At 40.6% G+C, this 24,478-nt stretch overlaps 1 protein-coding gene across 2 annotated transcripts in view; it reads left to right on the top strand.

Moving 5' to 3' along the window:
* LUZP2 (leucine zipper protein 2) overlaps positions 1–24,478 on the top strand; it is a 1,193,026-nt gene that overhangs the window by 436,076 nt on the left and 732,472 nt on the right. The window lies entirely within an intron of this gene.

Here is a 24,478-nt window from a genome sequence, read left to right as displayed (position 1 = left end):
ATTTTTTTTTGGGAACCTTTTTTTTAATGTTTGGATTGTGTAAGCAGGAAATGGATTTTTCAGACTTTGGAATAAACGTGGTAAGTTAATTTATTATTATTTCTTGTGGGTGGGTATTGTTTAATATTATTGTTCATTTTTATTTTATTACAAATATTATTAATGTGTGTTAATATATTTTTGACAATATGTATAAATATGTTACACACAGTAATTATTTTTGTAATAAGATACATATATTTTATGTGTTTGATATTATTGAAAATGGGTAATTAGTCATTTATTTGTATTTGTACTTTAAAGAAGTGTTTTAGCTATGATGTTTAGGTATTCTAGGCCTTTGGTAGTAGGGTACAATTTTACTTGTTGCTCTAGATATTTATACATTTGTTTAGTTTGTTTTGAGGTTTTTGGAGTTAGCTGAGTTATGGATTGTTCCATTCGGAACTCTTGATAACTCTGTTCTTTTTGTAGGCATGATATAAATCTTTCTAGTGTTGGTTTTGTTCTGCCTGTTGATTGTAGGAAGGCGTTATGCCATCCTTCAACTGCGTTATTAGTTTTGGATTCTCCATTTAAGGTGCTTCTGTATACGTTCCACCAGGGAATTAAGAATTTAGGGTTTCTTCTGTGGCCAGATCTATGTAGTCTGCCGACCCATGTATCTTCGAAATAGTCCAATAGTGAACTTAGTTTTTCTTCATTTTGTTTGTAGAAGGCGCTGTCTATTAAAATGTTGTAATGTTCTGTTACGTCTGTGTCAGGTACATAAGCTAGTGCTATGAGTTTTTTTATTTGATATGCAAAAGATGAATTAGTTGCATATTCAATGCTTAGGGCTGATTTTTGCATGTGTCTCCATAGGCATTGATTAAAATGATAGTAACAGCCTTGTATGGAGGTATGGGGGTGTGTTTTTAATATAGAATTAATCATTGCATGTTCAAAATCTAGGATTATTTTTTGTGGGGAAAAGTCATTTGTTTTTTGTTTTATTATATTTAATAGTTCAGTGTATGTGGAGTTATGTTTGTTTGGTAATAATGTGTAAATTAATGGTATATTGCAATTGTGATATATGACATGTATTGTATATAGTTGGAAAAATGGTTTGGGACATATGGTAAAAGTCCCATCCATCATCCAGTTATGTGATTCTTGTAGTTTACAGAGATTATTAGCTGTTCCAAATATTATTATTCTTTTGTCATTGTTTTTATTATCAAAAATGACAAATGGTTCTTTGTTTAAAGTTATACTTTGTTCTGGACTTAGAATAACTTCACTGTATGTGTGAGGAATTGGGGTTGAAGTAGTAGTGTTTTTTTTAGTACGTGCAATAGTTCTTTTGAGTGAAGTTACAGATGGCATTTGTGTAGTAGCAGTTTTAGGAATTTTGGGAAGCTGCTCTTTTAAAATTACACTGGTAGGTTTTTGAGAACTTGTGCTAGCTTCCTTTATAGTTTCTAAAGCAGATCTCAGTAATGTTTGGTGGGTGGTTATGTTCTCTAGTGTATAGTACTGTTGTTTGTCGTGTTGTAGCACGCCCATAGCACTTATTAGAGTAGTATTTAGTGCATTTCCAGTTAACTTTTAAACCATACACTTTTTCCTGTGTGTAAGTGTACCCCATATAGCATAGTAACATTTTTCCCTTCTGGCTTGTTATGAATTCAGCTCCTTCAGTCATTTTGATGTAGCTTTATCTATGAAAAATATATATTATAGTTATTATATATGATGTTATATTAATTTTCAGTAGAAAAAAACAAGATTTAGTTACTATATACTTACAAAGTTGGTTTTGATGTGTTTGAGTAGAATGCTCCTGATTCTTTATTTGTGGGATTTTCCTCTAGTATTTTCTTTGTCTGGAAAAGAAAAGGAAATGTGTTGTAATAATTGTTTCTATATTTTTATAGGGAATGGTTAGGGGATTTGCAATTGGGATTTAATTAGGGTGGTATTTTAATCTATTAGTTGATTTTTGGTTGTGAAATACTTACTTTTTAGTTGTATCTTTTTTGGTGCTGTTCTGTATTTTCTTAGTTTCTTTTGGAGTTTCCTGTAGTGAAAAAAAGAAATAGAAAGAAGACATTAATTTATTTATAGTGTATGTATATTGTAATTACAATTTATTCTATTTGAGTCTTCATGAGAATAATATAGTTAACTTACTTTTGATAGTTTTAAACATTTCCTGTATGTTGATTTTCTTATATCTGTAGTTGCAATCCAGTCGATTTTCCTCTTCATTCAATTTCGTTTTTTTGGTTTTGGACTGTGAATGAAGTTGAACTTCTTTTTATAGTGCTTTGGATGTTGTAATATGTGTTTTATTGGTCAGTTTGAATTCGGAGTGTTTTTATTGGTTAGTTCGAATTTTTTTTTTTTTTTTCTGGTAGTTAGTTTCCTAATAAGGAAAACGCTAATTAGTGGTTTTGTGGTGTATTATTCTATATGTATTTTTCTAAATATTATATTATGTATTGGATGCATGAATTGATAAAGTATAATTTAATAATATAGTTGTTTAATGTAGGAATGTTGTTAATAATGTTTTAGTAAAGAGTTAATTATTTAAATCCATTTTTAAATGTAGTAAATATATAATTGTTTAATAATAATTTTGTGTAGAGATAAAAGACATTATTTGGTGTTTATGTAGTTTGATTTTAGGTTTTCATTAAATGTTATATAGTCGATATTAGTAAAATGGAGATATTTTAGTGGTCGATATTTTAGTTTACGATATTTTGTTATGAAGTATATGTATATTATTGAGCATCGATATTTTAGGATTTCGATATTTGTGTTGCCGATATTTTGTGTACCTATATTTCTGTAGTTCGAAATTGTGTGTTCGATATTTTTGTAATGTTTTAAATAGGTATATGATGTCGATAATAATGTGATCGATTATTTTGTATCGATATATTTGTAGGTCGATTTTTAGTCTTTCGATATTGTGTCAGTGATTCATGCTGGAGGTGGAGGTGCTGTTCACCCAGCTGGAGGTGGTCACCAGGAACATGCCTCAGACCGTGGAGAAGTTGCTGGGCATCAGTGGGCCCATCGACAGGAAGACTCTGAAGTTCACCTATCACCGGGCGTCGGAGGTGTGTAGGATCAACCCTGTGGTGGGCCAGGGAGGCCTGCCCAGGTATGGGAGACTAGTTAATTTTGAGCCCAAGAACCCTGGTCAGATGGTTGACTGTGAGGAGTTTCTGAAGTTGGATGTGCGCTACCAGCACACGACTACCACCCGATCCCCCAACTGGGATTTTGTGCCCATGTTGGTAGAGTTGCAGGACCGCCAGGGCCAGGTGCTGAAGCAGGAGCGCTTCCAGATCCTTGTGAGGGTGCGGGAATGCCTGGATAACACAGCACCCAGGCCCAGCTTTGTGGCCATGATGATGATGGAGGTGGACCAGTTCGTCATGACTGCCTTCACCCAAGACATGCTGGCAGTTGCGGATGCAGAATCTGACCCTGGGGTGCTCATCTTCAACATCACATCACCCTTTGGGCTTGGCCAAGGAAGCATTGTAAGCACGGATGACTGCAGCATGCCCATCACCTCTTTCCACCAGCGAGATCTGCAGTAGCTGAAGATTGTTTACCGGCCGCCAGCTTCTGACTCTGGCTACGAACGTATCATCGAGATTGAGCTGGAGGTGGTGGACACAGAGGGTGCCTCCTCAGAACCATTCTCCTTTATGATCCTGGTCATAAAATACAATTTTGGATATCATAAGCAATGATATGTGAGGTTAGTAGTTTTTGGAGTTTGAAAAAACATTTTCACCTAACTATAATGTCATTGTATTTTTAGTGAAATTCTAAGTTTATTTTAATGTAAAGTAATGTATTACCATACCTAATTATATAATTCATTACACCTTTGTTTTTTTCAGTGAAGTTCGGAGGTTTTATTTTAACATAGGGTAACAATGTAAAGTGCTGGAGGGCGTGGTCTTGCCAGCGGCAAGATGGCTGCACGCTGAGCGAGCTCTGCAGGCCAAGCCATGTAATCCGACAAGATCTGCCATAAGCATGAGGAATCCGACCCTCAGAGATGACTCCTGACATTGTGCACCGCAACTGCGGCCCCGGAGGTCCTTGAAGCGACTGTGGCTGGCATTTTTTGGACTAAAGGCCTAACCGGCCACTCGCGTGCCCACCAGCACTTTGACCCCTGTGCCAGCATGGCCTGCTCGGCGGAGCCTCCCCTGTTGGTGTTGTCGGGGGCCCCTCCCTGGCACGTCCCCGGCTTGGTGCAGTGCCCCTCTGGAGCCATGTGTACCCGTGACTGTGGCGCCCCCCCTCTGGAGATTCTGGCCTGCTGTTGGCGCGGGGGTTGTCACTTGTGATCAGAGTGGAGGCCTCCGCTGTTCTGACACCTGGCCTGGCCTCAGGCGTCCTGTGAATCGAGCCCTTGGCTGCGAGGGGCCTACCTGCAGGCGGCTGCCTGGACCTGGCGGCAGTGTTGGACAGTGATGTTATTTGAGATGTCATCAGTGATGCCATCAGTGATGTCACTGACCATGTCATGAGTGATGTAATATGTGACGTCATCAGCAGTGCATTACGGGGGCGCGAGTTATAGTTAGCTGAACTAACTATAATGGGGGAATTTCTAGGGTTTTGTACAAGGGAAATGTCCAGCTAACTATAACGCCCCTGAAACCTATGTTTTTTTCAGTGAATATATATATATATATATATATATATATATATATATATATATATATTATCTTCTGGCGGTCGCCAGTAGATAGTTATAGTTAGGACCGTGTTTCCATAGGAAATCTCAAAATTCTATTTTGAATAACTTTTTATTTTCAAAACGAATGGGGCGCTCCGCTCAGCTCCTACCCTGAAAGTCTCGGGGGGATTCGTCAAGCGGGGCCGAGAAAAAGGGGGGTCCCAAAACGCGTTTTCCCGATCCATTTTCCCATAGGACCTTTAGTCGAAGGTACAGCCCGAACGGCTGAACAGAATTACTTGAAATTTGACAGAGAGGTAGTCCTCAGGTCAGGGATGTGCCTTTTGCATATATGGAGTCAATCTGTTCAGTAGTTCCTGAGAAAATTGCAGTTAAAAGCACATGCATATCCATAGCCGCGCACCGTGCGCGTAATTCTGATTGGTTGTTACATGTCAGTCAACGTTCGAATCGGTCGAAATCAGGAAGTGTCGGCCGCCATTTTGTTTGTTTTCAGTGCGAGAGTGGAAAAGGAAGGTGACGAACGTGAAAAGGGTGCAGGGTAGAGAGTTCCTGACCCCCTAGCCTTTGTCAGGGGGTCCCTGAAGGACCCCGAAGGCCGAAAAAAACATTTAAATTTTTGCGCGCACGGTGAAAAACCATAAATTTTTTTTTAAAAAACAATTTTTATACGTAGTTTATTGAAAAATAAATATATAAAAAAATAATAATACATACATAACTTAGCATTTAAAAAAACGTACAAATTCACTGAAAAAACCATAGGTTTCACACACGTTATAGTTAGGAATTAGCATTTAAAAAACCTTGCAAATTCACTTAAAAAACCATAGGTTTCACACATGTTATAGTTAGGTGGATATTTCACTCGTAAAAAACCAATGAAATTCCACCGTTATAGTTAGTTCAGATAACTATAACTCGCGCGACCGCCACTCTATCACAAGGATGATGTCATCAGTGATGTCAAGAGTGATGCCACTGACCATGTCATGAGTGATGTAATATGTGACGTCATGAGCAGAGGATTGCGGGCGCGCGAGTTATAGTTATCTGAACTAACTATAACGGTGGAATTTCTTTTTTTTCTTACGAGTGAAATATCCACCTAACTATAACATGTGTGAAACCTATGGTTTTTTAAGTGAATATATATATATCTATATTTATATATATATATGTGCAACTCGCTGCCTGCCACTGCCTTACTCGGGCAGAAAATTACGAAGAGTGGACCCAGAAGATGGTGCCAATCAAAGTGTTTTATTTATTTGCCCAGCCCGACCGCAATTACGCGTTTCGACCCCCACTCGGGTCTTGATCACATGACGTGTTGTTATGGGAATGAGCGGCATTTAAAGGTATTGTGTCAGGAAATGACATCAATGTATTATAACACTGGGCATTGAAAGCAACAAGTTACTGTTGGCAGCATGAGAAAGAGTACTGTGCAAAAATTAATGCGTGTTATTTGAAGCATCATTCAATAATATATATATAAATATATATAAATATAAACATAAGTATAAATATAAATAAATATACATGTCTATACAAATTAAAAAGTGATACTCAAAACACATAAATACATGCTAATATAGGTCGGAAACAGTGCCATACATGATTATATACCTACAGGATTTCTAAACAGAATTTCCTCAATTCAGCACAACATTTATATTCAAGGTACTGATTTATGTGTTAACTGATCCAACCATGCGCACAGTAATCTACTAATTTATTTTTTATTAGCGTTCTCAGTTCTGCTCATGATTATGCATACTTTTATATATATATATATACACACGCACACACACACACACACAGTGGATATATCTCCACCCCTAGATATCCACACAAAGTTTTAAAGCGCAATCGATGGGAGTGTATTAGAATTTGAAGATTGAGCCTCCTTGGAACTGTCGATCTCTCATGAAGAGGTAGCTGAGGCCGTTAGATCTTTGGCTCTAGGGAAAGCCACGGGACCAGAGAGGTTACCCCTGGAGATTTATGGAACTTTTTACTCCAAAATTGGGAAAGATATGATCTCTACCTATTTGAGGGTACAGGGCAAGGGGGAGACCCTTTCCTCTTTGGAATCCACTATTTAGGAAAAAGGGTAAGCCCCTTTTAAACCCAGGGTTTTTCTGTACCTGTTATGACAGAATGTGAATTTTGAGGATTGGATCTATTTATCTTCTTGTTTCATCTTGTTCATCATTTGGAAGGGTGATACGGGCCGTGTTAGGTTTTTGACTACAATTGCTTCTTACCTATTGACCAAGCACTATATGATGTAAGAGAGTTTTTGTGCTATCACTTTGTCTGGCAAATGTTTCTTCAAACTAATAAGAAACTAATGTGATAATTGTTCACAGTGAAAAGGGAATTTGTTTGATATATATATATATATGCGAACAGGCTCAAAATTGCTCCTTCTGACTGCAGCGACCCAGGGGGAGGTGGCGCACACTCCGGCGGAGCGTGCCGGTAAATTCAGTCCCAAAATTGTAAAACAATCCAAGTGCGCTCTCAGGAGAAAAACCACAGACACGGAAATGAAAGGAAGGGTTGTTTAATCAACAACGCGTTTCAGCTCGGAAGCCTTGTTCACGTGGAAGATCGTGTGAGACAAGGTAACTGATAAAGTTGTAATTCAAGAACATAGACATAGGAGGACTAAAGGTAGAGCCCGTGGACACAGAGATAGACTGCGTCAGACATATTGGAATATGCAATGCTGAATAGCATATGTCTGGGTTTAAATCAAAGGTAGCCATGAAGCTTGTTCAAAATAAACAATGCAAGTAAAGTAAACGGGCGTAAATACCTGGATGCCACACATAAAAACATCATCTGGTGTCACAATCGCTACATCACAATGTAATGGTAACAAAATTGAGTGTTCAAATGTAAAACGAATTGTAGCGCTGTTTCAAATGAATGCATAGTGCATGCAAACTGAATAAAGGTGCTAGTGCCTAACAGTTTACTTATGGAAACACAAGTGGCAGACATATTGGAATATGCAATGCTGAATAGCGTACGTCTGGGTTTAAATCAAAGGTAGCCATGAAGCTTGTTCAAAGTAAACAATGCAAGTAAAGTAAACGGGCGTAAATACCTGGATGCCACACATAAAAACATCATCTGGTGTCACAATCGCTACATCACAATGTAATGGTAACAAAATTGAGTGTTCAAATGTAAAACGAATTGTAGCGCTGTTTCAAATGAATGCATAGTGCATGCAAACTGAATAAAGGTGCTAGTGCCTAACAGTTTACTTATGGAAAAACAAGTAGACTAAATGACCCAAGTGGGTTATAGTAGCGGAGTGCAGCAACGTGTGTATCAGGCAGAATGGCCAATGTGTTTGTGACACACAATTAGGTCAATTACCCAAGGATGAAGGTAAAGTACATGTGTGCCACGGACATCCAATAGTAATGGAAAAGAAGCGGAATGCATCAGTTACCGTGATCGAAAAAGTGAAGGAACGGAAGGAAGGGTAGGTGGCCCATGTGAGGTGAGTGCCAGTGAGAGGGCACCTTCCTTTCTTCCTAAAATGAAAGAAACAAAAAGAAACAATGTTAAAATTGCAGAAGCAAATACTTAAAAAAGTACATGGTACACAATCTGATGAGGAGAAGAAAATCAACCTATGGTCCAATAGACATCATAAGAAGAAAAGGAAAAGGAAGGGCAAGGTAACAGAACCACATATGTTGAGCATGATGTCACATAATTGAAAACATGATTATTCCTTTAAATGAACAGAAAGTTCCTCATCGTGGTTGAGGCCCCCCGGATGTTTGGTTTGAAATTCAACTATGTATTTGGATTCGCGCTGCCTTAATTTGAGTACCCTGTTGCCTCCTCTGAAATTTATTGTGGTCTGTTCTAGAATGAAAAAAGTGAGGAGTTCGGGGTTGGAAAAATGTATGTCTTTGAAATGTCGAGCCACAGGATATTTCTCGTCTTTGTGAATTATGGCTCTGTAGTGCTCAAGGACACGTTTTTTGGCAGGAAGGGTGGTGCTACCAATGTACCATAACAGGCAGGGGCACTCGATTACATAAATGACAAAAGTGGTACTGCATGTTAAGAATTCTCTGATTTCTTTGGTAATGCCATTGTAATTGAGTTTATTGCGGAACTTGCTGTTCTTACAGGCTTTACAATGGCCGCAAGGGTAGAATCCCTCAAGGCCATGTTGCTGTCTGGTAGGATAAATAGTGACATCGCTTCTCACTACCATGTCCCTGATACTCCTGCCTTTACGGTAAGTAATACTGGGTCTGTTGGGTATGGTCTCACCAATGATGTTGTCGCACTTGAGGATATCCCAATTTTTGGCTATGACTTTGTGTATATTGTTGGAATCAGAGTTAAAAGTCATAATCATCCTGGTAGTGTCATTTATGTCGTCAGTGGTTTCAAGCACTGACGACATAAATGACACTACCAGGATGATTATGACTTTTAACTCTGATTCCAACAATCAGTATTACTTACCGTAAAGGCAGGAGTATTAACATTGTTTCTTTTTGTTTCTTTCATTTTAGGAAGAAAGGAAGGTGCCCTCTCACTGGCACTCACCTCACATGGGCCACCTACCCTTCCTTCCGTTCCTTCACTTTTTCGATCACGGTAACTGATGCATTCCGCTTCTTTTCCATTACTATTGGATGTCCGTGGCACACATGTACTTTACCTTCATCCTTGGGTAATTGACCTAATTGTGTGTCACAAACACATTGGCCATTCTGCCTGATACACACGTTGCTGCACTCCGCTACTATAACCCACTTGGGTCATTTAGTCTACTTGTTTTTCCATAAGTAAACTGTTAGGCACTAGCACCTTTATTCAGTTTGCATGCACTATGCATTCATTTGAAACAGCGCTACAATTCGTTTTACATTTGAACACTCAATTTTGTTACCATTACATTGTGATGTAGCGATTGTGACACCAAATGATGTTTTTATGTGTGGCATCCAGGTATTTACGCCCGTTTACTTTACTTGCATTGTTTATTTTGAACAAGCTTCATGGCTACCTTTGATTTAAACCCAGACATATGCTATTCAGCATTGCATATTCCAATATGTCTGCCACAGTCTATCTCTGTGTCCACGGGCTCTACCTTTAGTCCTATGTCTATGTTCTTGAATTACAACTTTATCAGTTACCTTCCTTTCATTTCCGTGTCTGTGGTTTTTCTCCTGAGAGCGCACTTGGATTATTTTACAATTTTGGGATATATATATATATATATATATATATATATATATATATATATATATATATATATATATATATTACCTACTGGCGGTTGCCAGTAGGTAGTTATAGTTAGGACCCTGTTTCCATAGGAAATCCGCAACATTCTATTTGGAATAACTTTGGCGCCGGTCGACGAATCCTCGCGAAATTTTCAAAATAGGTGGGGCGCTATGCTCCGCTCCTACCCTGAAAGTCTCGGGGGGATTCGTCAAGCAGGGGCCGAAAAAAAAGGGGGGTCCCAAAACGCGTTTTCCCCATGCATTTTTCCATAGGACCTTTAGACACAGCTACAGCCCGAACGGCTGAACAGAATTACTTGAAATTTGGCAGAGAGGTAGCCATAAGGTCAAGGAAGTGCCTTTTGCAGGTCTGGTGTAAATCTGTTCAGTATTTCCTGAGAAAATAGCATTTAAAAGCATATATATATGTGGGCGGAGCCTAACCACACATCTCATCCTGAGATCTGATTGGCTGTCAGCACTTCATCCAAGAAGTGTTGGCAGCCATCTTGGGACCAATATACATGATAGCACCTCATTAAAAAGCATTGCAGTTAATAGAAGGTTTTAAGACTTTAGTTACATTATAAATCATTTGTTGATGGTACCATACTCATTTTAGGAATTGTGGTATGTTCTAAGGTGATTTCACCATGTGAAAAAGCCTTCTGCTGGGATATCATGATTGAGAGAAAACTATTTTCTCATGCTTTTACCACAGAGGTTTGGAAGGTGATCTATAGGCTAAACTGAGAGCTTATTTTCTGTAAATTCACATTATCTTTCTCAGTCATGTGAGAATGAAGTCTGACATTCTCAGTAAAACATGTACATCCAACAAGGGCAGAGACTGTCAGTTGATTCCTTTGTGTTCTACTGCAGCTTCCCAGAGTGTTCCAAAGAACTACTAGAGCGCTAACAGTCCTACTTATGATAAACGTATGGCACACCTGAAGCCATCTTGCTTGGATTAAAGTGGTAACTCTTAAAACATTTAATTTAAAAAGAAACAAAATGAGGGGGTTCATTTTTCCATAAAAAGTATGATTAGTGCTGCAGAAAGAAAAATTAGGGCACATTTTGAGTGACTTCTCAAATCCTCTTCTATTTCATTAAAAAATTCTGACATGCAGACTGAAACATGCACTTTCAATACCAGCAGCAGTTTTCCCTGGTGAGCAGTAGCTTTACTACAGTGATTTAATGAGCAAAAAGAGTGCTAACATTCTGAATTTATGGCAAATGTGTGACACATCTGAATGCCTTCTTGATGGAATCAAAGTAAAAAACTGAAAGTATTTCCTACTGAGGAGACTGCAGTAAATGAGGAAATTAGGAAACTTCATAACAAATAAGTCTCCCAAGATGGCCACCAGAGACAAAGGAGCCCAAATGTAGCCCAAATATCACCCAGATGTAGCCCAAGTATAGCCCAATGACAGAATGTCCCAGAATGTTCTTAAAAACAACTAGAGCGCTTACTGTCTTCATTATGACAAAAGTATGGCACACCTGAAGCCATCTTGATTGGAATAAACTGGTAACACTTAAAACATTTAATTTAAAAAGGAACACAATGAGGAGGTTCATTTTGCCATAGAAATTATGATTAATGCTGAAGAAAGAAAATGAGGGCACATTTTGAGTGACTTCTCAAATCCTCTTCTATTTCATTAAAAAATTCTGACATGCAGACTGAAACATGCACTTTTAATACCAGGAGCAGACTTCCATGGTGCAGTAGTTTTACTACAGTGATCTAATGAGCAACTAGAGTGCTAACATTCAGAATTTATGGCAAATGTGTGACATATCTGAATACCTTCATGATGGAATCAAAGTAAAAAACTGAAAGCATTTCCTACTGAGTAGACTGCAGTACATGAGGAAATTAGGAAACTTCATAACAAATAAATCTCCCAAGATGGCCACCGGAGACAAAAGAGCCCAAATGTAGCCCAAAATCACCCAGATGTAGCCCAAATATAGCCCAATGACAGAAGTGTGCAAAACACTTATTATTTTGTGTTTTTGCAGTGTTATATAGTGCAGACTTGTCAGGTATTGGAGTGCTTTACATGAGCATTGGTTACATCACACAAGAACAAATTCATTTTGGTTGTAGACATGGGGAGACTAAGTGATTTGACCAGAATCACAGAATGTCGAGCTGAAGCAGAAACTTCAACCTGGTTCCCCAGTTGCAAAGTCTGCAGTTCTGGAAGTAACACCACATCCTCTCCCCTAAGTGCAACATTTAATCAAGTGGTCAACTGGATAAAAAAACATAAAGATAACAAATAATTTAAAAGTGCTTTCTCGCTATTTGAAAACTCAGAAAATATGTCCTTATTTTAGTCTTTTAGAGCACTAACCATAATTTTGATGCCAATAAGACCCTCTCATATATGTAATTTCTAAAGGAAATGCTCTAGGTATTACAGTTTTGATTACATCAAGATGATGTCAGGCGTTCCACACTTTTGTAATAAATATAGAATGTTAGCAATCTAGTTGTTCATTAGGATACTGTTGAGAGGCAGAGGCCAGGGGTAGGTAGGAGGGTGCAAAGGCAACAATTTAACCACACTGAGCAGGCAGGAAGGGCCGTGGAAGCACAACAGACTATGGAGGGCAGTGGAAAGGGGGGCAGGGGCAACAAACCAACAATACAGGACTTGCAAGAGAGGCTGTTGGAGGGAAGATCTATTACGGGTCAAGGAAGCTAGGGGCGGTCCCCAGATCCCCGGGAGCCACCACAGAACTGAGCAGGAGAGTGAGTCAGGGACAAAAGGGGCACCTTAATTTGAGCCGGGGTGCCTAGGAACGCTTGCTCCAAAAATGAAGAAAACAGACATATGAGACATGGAATTGGAGGCAGAATACAATGGCAGTTTAATGAGAAGATGCAACTTCAAAGAAACCGCAGAATAGAGACATAAAGTACAAAATACAGAATCCAGATAATCATACAGCTGTCATAATATTCTCTGTATCTCAATTAATGTACTGACAGAGAGAGAGAGAAAACACATCTATAAATGCATCATGAGAAACAAGTTACACCAAGGAAAATGTTACCTAGGAACACTCACGTTTACTCTTAGAGCAAGCATTCCTGCAATTACAATACAAAATCTTTTAAATGCAAAAGTAAAGAGAACAATGGTTAAACATAACATGACATTTCATATAGGTAAAATAGAATAAGATACTTCAAGCAAAGCAGAGCAAGACATTTTAAGCAAAGGAAGACAAGAGCTCCCAGCTCTTGGGGAAAACCTGCACTGCCTGTTAACCTACATACAGACGGCGAGGTAGTCCGTCGATATCTGTGGGTGCTCCCTTTTTATATCATTTTGTGGGCTCCTTTGCACGCTACATCTACCTACGTATGCTACCCAAAAGCTTCGTCTGCAGATTTTACCAGACATTTCGTAATTTACCCACTTAATGCTGACAATGGACTGGGTGAAAAGGTCAGTCTCTCAGGCCAATCGCTTATCGTAAGTTCCATAGAGCAAGCAGAAAATAATAGGTATTGTACGGGAATTCAATATATTCATGTATAAAATCTCCTCAGTTCTCCTAACTTGACGCGCTGCGGTTGCCACTTCCTTAAAAGCGGGAAACCTGCCCAGGAAGCAAGTACCAGTCCAGGATGCAGCCTACTGTATGTCGACAGCTTCAGGGGGATGTTGAACTTTGATACCGAGCACGGAGCACTCGGGTATGGTGGGGGCTACTAGTTTGGATCAGAAGGCCTCGCAGACCTGCCTTCAGACTGCTATACACTAAAATTGCAGAGCTATGGTCAATTTAACAAAGAGGCCTACATATTGAACAGAAGGGCCTACACAGGGGTTTTATGCTGGCTGAGTGGTAAGGATGTCTCAGGATAATTATATAGCAACACAGGACCCGCTGGTCAATTTAATACGGCCTAAAATTCAGCTGGCAGGGCAAGGACAAGGGTCTCATACTTCAGGTGTGGACAGAACGGGCCAGGGGCCCCCTGTGATACAAAAACTACCCTCCTTCAAGGCTGTGGCAATGTAATAGACCATTGTGGGCAGAAGGAAGAGGCAATGGTAGTACAACCATACATGCCAACAGACCCGATTCAGCCAGGAAACGTCCAATGTTTTTAAGCTCAAATGGGCTTTATTTGATCTGTCTCCTGTCTACAATATCCTCTTTTTCAATGTAACTCAAAGGGGAAAATCAATACCCCAGTTTTTTTTCAAAATCTCCCTCTTACCAAGTTCAAAATGTTCGCAAGTATGGTAAATTGGATCATGGAAGGAAATGGGATAGGGACATGGACTTGGATAACAGAGGACAGGAGGGACATGGAGAGGTGCACCAAACTGACCCTGCAGGGCAGGCATCAGGGTTTGCAGCAGCACAATACACCACACAGGGCATGCAGGACGGGAGTGCAGCACAACAATCCATAGAAAGCAAGAGGGAGGGGACAGGACCATGCACATGGACAACAGAGAACAGAGGGGCAAGAGGCAATGGTAGCTAGCTGACCATAATGGACAGACAGGAGAGAAAGCTGCAGTATAACAGACCATAAAGGGCAGGAGGGACGGATCAGGGGCATTACAATGGAACAGACAAGCCAGGAGGGAGGGAGTAGGGCTGGGGGCAAGGGGGCAGGACAGGAGCAGCAAGATAGCCATGGAGGTCAGGCAGGATGGGCACTAGAAGCAAGACACACCATGAAGAGCAACAGTGAGACTGTGATGGCATACACACAGACCATGGAGGGAAGGTGGGAGGGGGTCAGGGGCAGCTAACTGACCACACAGGGAAGGTGGGAGGGGCCATGGCAGCACAGAAGACCATGCATGGCAAGTGGGAGGGTTAGTGGCAGCACAATGGCTATGATGGGCAAGAAGGAGGGTGGAGGGGCATGCACAAAGGACGATGGAGGATAGAAGGAAGGGTCAGGACCTGTGCACAGACAAGAAAGTTCAGGGGAAGGGACCTCACAACAGACCACACGGGGCAGGCAGGAGGAGCAGTTGCAGCACAACAGACCAGGGAGGGCAGAAGGGTGTGGCAGTACAATGGACCATGTAGGACAGGAGGAAGAGGATAGGGGCATGGCATGTGGACAGGCAGGGTGGAGGTGGCAGGGACAGGTTACAATCATCTGACAATGCTTGGCAGGTGGGAGGGGAGTGGCAGCTCAACAGAACACTCAGAGTAGATAGGAGTGGCAGGTCCATGGGACATGGTGGGCAAAAAGGATGGAGCAGGGGCATGCACAAAGACATCGGAGGGCAGGGGGAAGGAGAATAGGGGCAGCAAGCTAAGCACAGAGTTTAAGCAGGAGGTCAATGATGGGGCATAGAATTGGGCAATGGAGGGCAGGAGGAGTGGACTGGTACATCATACTAAATTGAGGGCAGTGGCAGCACATCAGACCATGCATGGCAGGAGGGAGGAGGCTAGTCCATGGATTCACACAACAGAGGATAGGGAGGAAGGGGATGGGGCAGCAAGCTAACTGTTCAGAGAAGGCGGGTATTAGGAACTTTATTGTTTTTAAAACATTGTGTCTGTGCGAACTACTTAAAATATGAACAAGTATGCAGCATAATCTCACTTTTATTCAGGAAGAAGAGGACGTTTGTGACTGTGACTCCGGGCTCACTTGGCAGAAACACCCCCTGACCCTCCACCCCCTATCGCAAAATGTAATGCCCGTGAAAAGGGTAGGTGAACACAGTGTTATATAGAACATAGTCCTGAGAGCACGATTGAAAATGAAAACTAGATGTAGTGTATGGTATAAACTATGCACCAAAAAGTATGATATAAGATGAACCGGGCGTGAAATATAATATGCAATACATTGTGCGCAATGACAGATTCATTGGAGAGCGCGAGATAGCACAGGCACTAGCGCGTGCTATGCGATATGCGCCTTGGAGTGTAATATGCACAGGGCAGTGTTGTGTAACCTAACTAGTCTCTAAAGTTGTAATATAAAATATGTGCTGGGGAGTGTAACGTTGCATATGCACTGTGACAAAGATATGGATCCCAGATTGTAATATGTATGGCATAGCACTGTGCGTTATAACATAGGCATCGAGAAAGGCACGTTAGATAGGGCAATATAACCCGTGCGAAGACAAGTGTGGCATGACATATTCACGGGGTGGTGTTACAGTGCACATGGGCTAGAGAGTGTCATAGCATATGCACTAGCTAGTGGAATACAACACAGAGGTGTGTGGCACTCAGCAGGCAATGGTGGGTGTAACACAGCATTGGGCTCTGTCAGGAGCACGCTGTGACTCTCAAGTGATGTTCGTCCCCTTTCCAGAGAGTAAAATAAAAAGTATTACACATCCGGCAGTGGATGTGTGTTTTATTAACCGTGAGGGGGGTTTCTTGCATAGTTTTGGTCGAATTTTTGTCGAATCCCCTTAGAATGGCTTGGTGTGCATGTGTATTAAATGTGCCCGTCAATAGCTACCCATGTTTGTATAAATAAACGACAAGGGTGTCTACCAGGATTAGGCACGGTAGGGCATCAGCTTCACTAGTGGTGTAAATACATTCCACGTGGATTCATTGCATGCATAGTCGCCTTTTAATGAATATCACGCAAATCGTCATGGTGATAGGTACGTACGGTTTGTCCAGCATGTCCTAGGTGTGTCTATAAATATATATTTTTTAAAAATAATAAAAAACAGTGGCCGGCCCTGGGGATTGGGGTCAAAAAAATATAATTAGGAGACTGGCCCTGGGGGATGGGGTCATCAGGGCCAATAAATTAGAATAAGAAGGGGAACCAAACAGCCCCCCTTCTTAAAAAACTAAAATAAATAAAAGACTGGCATCGTGCCGGAGGCCATGCCCCCTCTGTGCAGCACTCTGCAAACGCGCCCCCAACAGGCATCTCCAGTATGCGCCAGGGAGCTGCGCTGCAGCCAGGTGTTCTGAGGCCAAGCCCCTTTTTACACCTCTCTGCAACGCAGCTCTGTGGCGCTTACTGGAGGTACCTAGTGGTCTAGTTTGACCCTAGGGACCCTTAGGATTCAGGGGGACTTCATCTCTCAACTTAGAACAGCCACAGGGCGCGTTTACACAGTGGTGAAGGGAGGGGACGGGGCCTGAGGTGACGTGTGCAAACACGCACTATGGCACGTTTTAAATTGGGGATATAATTTCCCTTCAATACTGAGGGCCCCTGGGGGATAACTAGCCCACCAAGTGCTTCCAGTAAGCGCCACTGAGCTGCATTGCAGAGAGATGGTCCAGGCCGTGCCACTTTTTACACCTCTCTGCAACGCAGCTCTGTGGCACTTACTGGAGGTACCTAGTGGGCTAGTTGGACCCTAGGGACCCTCAGGATTCAAATGAACTTAATCTCCCAACTAAAAATGGACACAGGGCGTGTTTACACAGTGGTGAAGGGAGGGGACGGGGCCTGAGTTAACGTGTGCAAAAACGCCCTGTGGCCTGTTTTAAGAGGTAGTTTTAATCCCCATGCCCTATTATACACTAGGGGCTTACAGAGGAGGTCATGCTAATCACAGGGGGACCCCAACGCATAATGTTCCCTAGTGTATGTAGGTGTTTTCACTGTATTCTAAGTGTCTTTTAACATAGCACTGGCTCTAGGACTGGTTAGTCAGACTCAGTTACCACCAGTATTCGTCTGAAAAAGTTGAGGGTACAGGATGATTTTGCAACAAGGCTTCTTTCTGCTCTTCTTTTTGTTCTTTCTGCACGTTATCCTTCTTCTTGCACTTATCTTCGTATTTGAGGACTTCTGTTGCTTCTTTCTGCACTTCTTTTGTTTCTTTCTGTGCATTTTTTCTTCTTTCTTCACATGTCCTATCTCTGTAGGCATAGTTAGAAATTAGCATTTAAAAAACCTTTGAAATTCACCGAAAAAACCATAGGTTTCAGGCACGTTATAGTTAGGAATTAGCATTTAAAAAACCTCCGAAATTCACTGAAAAAACCATAGGTTTCAGGGGTGTTATAGTTAGCTGGACTTTTCACTTGTACAAAACCATTGAAATTCCCCCGTTATAGTTAGTTCAGCTAACTATAACTCGCGCGCCCGCAATGCACTGCTGATGACGTCACATATTACATCACTCATGACATGGTCAGTGACATCACTCATGACATCACTGATGACATCTCAAATGACATCACTGATGACATCACTGATGACATCATCCTTGTGATAGAGTGGCAGACCTCCTCTCACCCTAATATAACCTTTGATACACACATTCAAAAATAGAGACTAACATTTTCAAAACAATGGACATACCAATACCAGTTACAACAACCTCTTCAGTAATTCTAAGATCCACATACACATCCACTCATTCACCAACAGTCCTATACAGTCACTCATACATGTACTCACTCATCATATGTACTCATACACCTATACATCCTGTTACACAATGCCACTCATCCATAGAGTTACTCACACACATAGTCACTCATGCTAATAAAGAATCAAACATACATTTACTTGCATATACAGTTATACACACACCACCATACTTACTTCTACGGAAACTTACACATACTTAGTCTTTTAAACAATCACTTATAGAAAAACATACGTATTCATACAGGAACTCTTTCAATCTCTCACTCTCACATATACTCACATATATACACCAATAGTCACATATACTAGTTTAAAACATATGTAGTTACTCATAAAGACACTATTGAGACAGTCATTCACTCACTAACACACCTATACACACACTCATCCACCCATACAGTCCTGCACACATGCTGTGTTCAACACATACAAACAGTGAGTCACTCATTCATGCACCTATGCACTACGTAATACCCCCCACCGAACCATGCAGACACTCAGACTGATACTCAAAAAACCAACTAATAACCTATATGGACACCCATGTAGCTACTCACCAACCCATGCAGCCACTTATACACAAAGTGAGAGACTGATACAGATATTTACATATTTAAACATTACTCACTAAGCCATGTATTCACTATGATACACTTAATCAGTCAGTTACACAATCAATTTTTCAAAAACAAATCATCCATTTAGACACTTATATACCCATTTATTCTTCCATCGACCTTGAGATATACATATATAAAACATATTTAATTTTCAGAAAAACACACATTCACTGGATGATGTCATCAGTGATGTCATCAGTGATGTCATTTGAGATGTCATGAGTGATGTCATGAGTGATGTCACTGACCATGTCATGAGTGATGTAATATGTGACGTCATCAGCAGTGCATTGCGGGCGCGCGAGTTATAGTTAGCTGAACTAACTATAACGGGGGAATTTCAATGGTTTTGTACAAGTGAAAAGTCCAGCTAACTATAACACCCCTGAAACCTATGGTTTTTTCAGTGAATATATATATATATATATATATATATATATATATATATAAATTCCTTTAGAGGTCAACAAGTATCTGGCTCTCAAAACTAGAGGGTGTATGCTTTAGTTTAATCTGGCAGTTTAGGAAGCTAGGAAGGGCCGCTAAGTACATTATACCTTCCAAGAGCAGGGGGGATGGGAAGCTCATATTCTAATGTTTTCTAGTAGTGCCATATGCTGCAGGACATTGGGATCGTGATCAGGGGGCAGGACATATAATTAAAGCCATGCTGAAACACCACCTATATACAAGCTAACCATGTGATCCGAGGTCAAGAGTTGCTTTTTGAGAAATATGGAGCTTACATAGTACGAGAAAACTAGGCTTAAGAACCTGAAGTGGGCATATATGGTATGGTATAAAGTGAAGAGAAGAATATGATTCACTAAATATATTCGGTATACACTTTTATGGGATTCTCCTGCCTTACCCTCTATATTCCATGATAATATGGATAAAAGATGTGAGCAGATTGGTAGTACAAAACCTGGTGATTTTTATGGCAAAGAGCAGCTATTTTTAGTGAGATGAAGGAAACGTAGCCTATAAAAAAAGAGATATTTATTAAATATTTACAGTTCAGAGACTTTATTAGCAAGATGGGAAATAATCAAGTTTCAGTCAGTAAGTCCTCATTATAGAAGCCATTGATGGTGGAGCTAGGATCTTGCAAATCTATAACCTATTAACACATGCTCTGACTGACGACCTAGAGGTTCAGAATGCTGAATGGGTGGAAGATTAGTGACAGCGAGACATTCTTAACTGCAGGACTAAAGAGCCATCATTTTAAGTCTGTATTTGATTTAACTTACATCCCGGCTAAGTAATATGGATGAGGCAGGAAGGATGATGCCAAATGCTATCGATGTGGAATAGAACAGGCTGAAATCATGCATATTTTTTTCTCATACCCAGAGCTAAATGCTTATATACAGGATATAGGGACCTTCATTGGTATGATCTTAAATATACAGATCAAAATCAATCCCAAGATGATGTTGTAAGGGCTAGTGGAAGGTTCCAGATACTCAATGGGAGAGTTATATTTGATATTTGTGGCTACAGCAGTGCCCAACATGTGCATAGCTTCAGGATGGCTAAGTCCCAACTGTCCAACTGTACAAGCAAGAAGGGCCCGGGTTTGGCAATGTACAACATGGAAAATAGCCAAAATGAGTGTAGGGGCCAGAAGGTGAGAAGACGCGGAGCCTGATTAGGTCACAACTTACCGACTGGATTGAGAGTATTAGTTAAGGAGGTCAGTTCACAGATAAAATATTGAGTACTAAATAGCGAGTTACAAAAAAGAAGAGAAAAAAGATATTGATATTAAAAATATTGACTCCCTATTGTTATGATTAAAAGTATATAAATATTGAAAACAATATATTGATTGCACGAATATCATTGTCCAAAATATAAATTAAATATGCATATATTTAAATAATAAACATTAATTAAATTAAATATTATACTATTGTAATAAAATATATTCTATTTTTGTAAAAAATTAACAATTATTATTATATTCTAAAACATATATATGTATATATATATATTTTATATATGTATATCTAATTAAAATCTTTATCAAATTGATATTTTTTAGTTTATCTTATATTTGTTCCTTTCTCAAATGTAATAATATAAAACATACATATATATACATATATCCAATAACATAAAATATTTAATAAAGAAACCATTAAATTACAAGTAAAGAACTCAAACAAAATAAAAATATTAAAAACATCAATATTATAATTGTAAATAACAAAACATATTAATATAAATTTAAACAATATAAAGTAAAGTACAAAATTAATACATGGGCTAGTCCCACTACAATTGATGCAAAGTAGGCAAAGTGTTCAAAACAGGAGGTGTAAAATTTATAAGTCCCACTACAGTCAATGCAACAGGAGTGAAAGTGTTGGATTGCCGAGGGGTAAAATTTACTAATCCCACTCCAATGAGTTCATCAGTAGGGAAAGTGTTGGATTTCGAAGGGGTAAAATTTACTATTCCCACTCCAGTCAGTGCTAGAGTAGGGAAAGTGTTGGATCCCTAAGGGGGAAATGTACTATTCCCACTCCAGTCAGTGCAACAGTAGGGAAACTGTTGGATTGCTGATGGAAACAATGTAATGTTCCCACTGCAGTTAGTAACAAATTAGAAACTAGCAATTACTCTGGAAAATGTTTTTGTTAAAACTAAATTAAAAATGAAATATCAATATTTAATAAAAAACAAATATTTCATATGAAAAATATTCATAATAAATACATTTAAAAATTTTAAAAACATATCATAAATATTTACAAGCATTATTACAATTTAAATCCCACAACAGTTTTCATGTAAAAAATAATTTATTAACAAATAAATTAATTTATTACATAATTTCTATTTTTGTTACTTCCCACCATAAACACGCTTTCTGACAGGGTTTCCAATGTCGGAAAGGCCAGCATGGATACCCTGCCTGAAACCGTGTATCGTAATCTCAAGAGCGGAAAGGCCGTCCTTTGGAATTACGGGCTGGTCTCCAACTGAGCCCGTCGGAAGCCAGACGGAATGACATGGCCAGTTTAAATTCCGACCGGCTGATTCATAAAATCGATATTCTTGACAACGATATTATTGCTGACAATATTTCCATGCCACAATATTTTTGACTCAATATTTTTGCAAGTCGATATTTTGTACTCAATGTTTTGTCTCAGCACCCTGTCGGAATAGGGTACAAGGCAGAGACTCTTTACTCTTCTCCTAGTGGGAGGGGTATTAACTTCCAACTTCACACTCTTCCGGTCGTTCTTCATATCCTATGGCCAAACTTGAAGTGTCACTCTAAGGTGCCGATCACGATCCGGTAAAAAAATTGCCCGTCCGACTCGTATCCGGTCTTTTTACCGTACGAATCGTACAAGTGCCGTACAAACTGGCAATCACGATTCGCATGGTAAAAAGCCCATACGAGTCGCATTGGGAATAATTCCCCACACGTCCTCGGGTCGGAAAATGTGTCCGACACCTCCCCGGACGATTTACCGTACAAACGTGAAAAGTGAAGTCCGACCGCGCAAGTACGATCCATCCCGTGCGTCCGATGTCACAACCGTATGGAAAAAACACCGTCCGCACCGAACTCCCATTGCAACCATGGAGACATGTGCCCGCATACGCGCCCTACCCCCCCAGCCCCCGTGAGTACGTGCCGTACCCCCCCAGCCCCCGTGAGAACGCGCCGAACCCCCGTGTATGTACACCTCTGTACGTGTCGAACCCCCCCGTGTATGTACACCCCTGTACGTTCGAGTCGTACCCCCACCCGTGTATGTACACCCCTGTATGTGTCGAACCCCCCGTGTATGTACACCCCTGTACGTTCGAGTCATACCCCCACCCGTGTATGTACGGTGCGTACCCCCAGCGTGGGGGTACGCACCGTACATACACGGGTGGGAGTACGACTCGAACGTACAGGGGTGTACATACACGGGGGGTTCGACACGTACAGGGGTGTACATACACGGGGGGGTTCGACACGTACAGGGGTGTACATACACGGGGGTTCAACACGTACAGGGGTGTACATACACGGGGGGTTCGACACGTACTCACGGGGGCTGGGGGGGTATGGTGCGTACTCACGGGGGCTGGGGGGGGTACGGCACGTACTCACGGGGGCTGGGAGGGTACGGCGCGTACTCACGGGGTCTGGGGGGGGTACGGCGCGTACCGGGCCCCCTATTCTGGTCGTTTTGCGGCGTACTTCGCTTTTCTGGCACTTTTTGGGTGCCGTAAAAATATTGCCGTCCGGACTGCTGTCGGTTCGAATCGTACTTCCTGGGTCGTGAAACGCTGCCTGACAGCGTCCCGACGTCACGTCGGGGCATTCCCGGATCACATTCGTATGTATATTTTCGTCGGACGGTGTTTTTTACGATTCGTACGGAAATGGTGTTTCCGTGCGAATCGTACTTCCATGTTTGAGAAAACGCTCCGACCGACGGTTCGTACCCGGTTTTTCCAGGATCGTAATCGGCACCTAAATATTTCCTCTTGTAACAATATAGGGAACTCAGGGTGTGGAGGTTAAAGCCCACTAATTTGTTGGGATGCTAAGTATTTTTTCAATAACTATGAGTTAATGAACATCGCATAAGGAGCATCATTCTATTACCAGGATCAGTGATTTATTGTTTTGCACAACTCTGGTATACCACGTTGTATGGTAATAGCTATTGTATTTGATCTACTTTTGAAATAATTGAGACTAAGCACTCTATCACTGCATAAGAAGCTGATTTTATACTGTGATCCCCATAAGTAATAACTGTGATCTTGCATTTTACTATTGTTTCGGTCATATCTTCCACTTTTTTTGCTGCTGAAGGCTTTAGGAATTGCAAAGTGTTTCTGTATTTTACAAAAATGAATATCTGTTTTTAAAAACAAAAGAAAAAGACGTGTCCAACTGGAAGGGGCAGGACTGATCAATAATCTGCACTTTACGACTTGCAAACACCTGATTGCACTGAAATATTTAGCAGTAATTGATATATTTGATGACAATCTTTAGTACTGTCTCTATTGATTGCACTATTGTATATTACCCATAGTACCTGATCCATCAAGGTAAATCGCGAGGCTCTACACTTTATGATCATATGTGATATATAACACACCACCCACTCTTGCTGCCAACTGTACAAGGTCTGATCACGAATATACACTTTACGACTCTGCACAAATCTAATCTAATGAAATATTTTTCAGTTTTGATCTATTTGATGATAACCCAACACAATGCTCCTTGGTACTGTAACTGTTTATTTATTGCACCATTGCATATTGCCGTCCCCAATCCTTCAAGGTAAATGCCGAGGCTCTACACTTACACCCCCCACTCCTGCTGCTCACTGCACAATTTAGCCCCCTGGTTTTCCCTGTCTTGTGTGACTTGCATCTTGATATTTGATCTATTCAAGAG

The sequence above is a fragment of the Triturus cristatus genome, chromosome 3_1 (genome assembly GCF_964204655.1).
Source record: "Triturus cristatus chromosome 3_1, aTriCri1.1, whole genome shotgun sequence".
NCBI lineage: Eukaryota > Metazoa > Chordata > Amphibia > Caudata > Salamandridae > Triturus > Triturus cristatus.
Note: the sequence above shows the minus strand (reverse complement) of the source record. Positions and strands in the feature narration are given on the sequence as shown.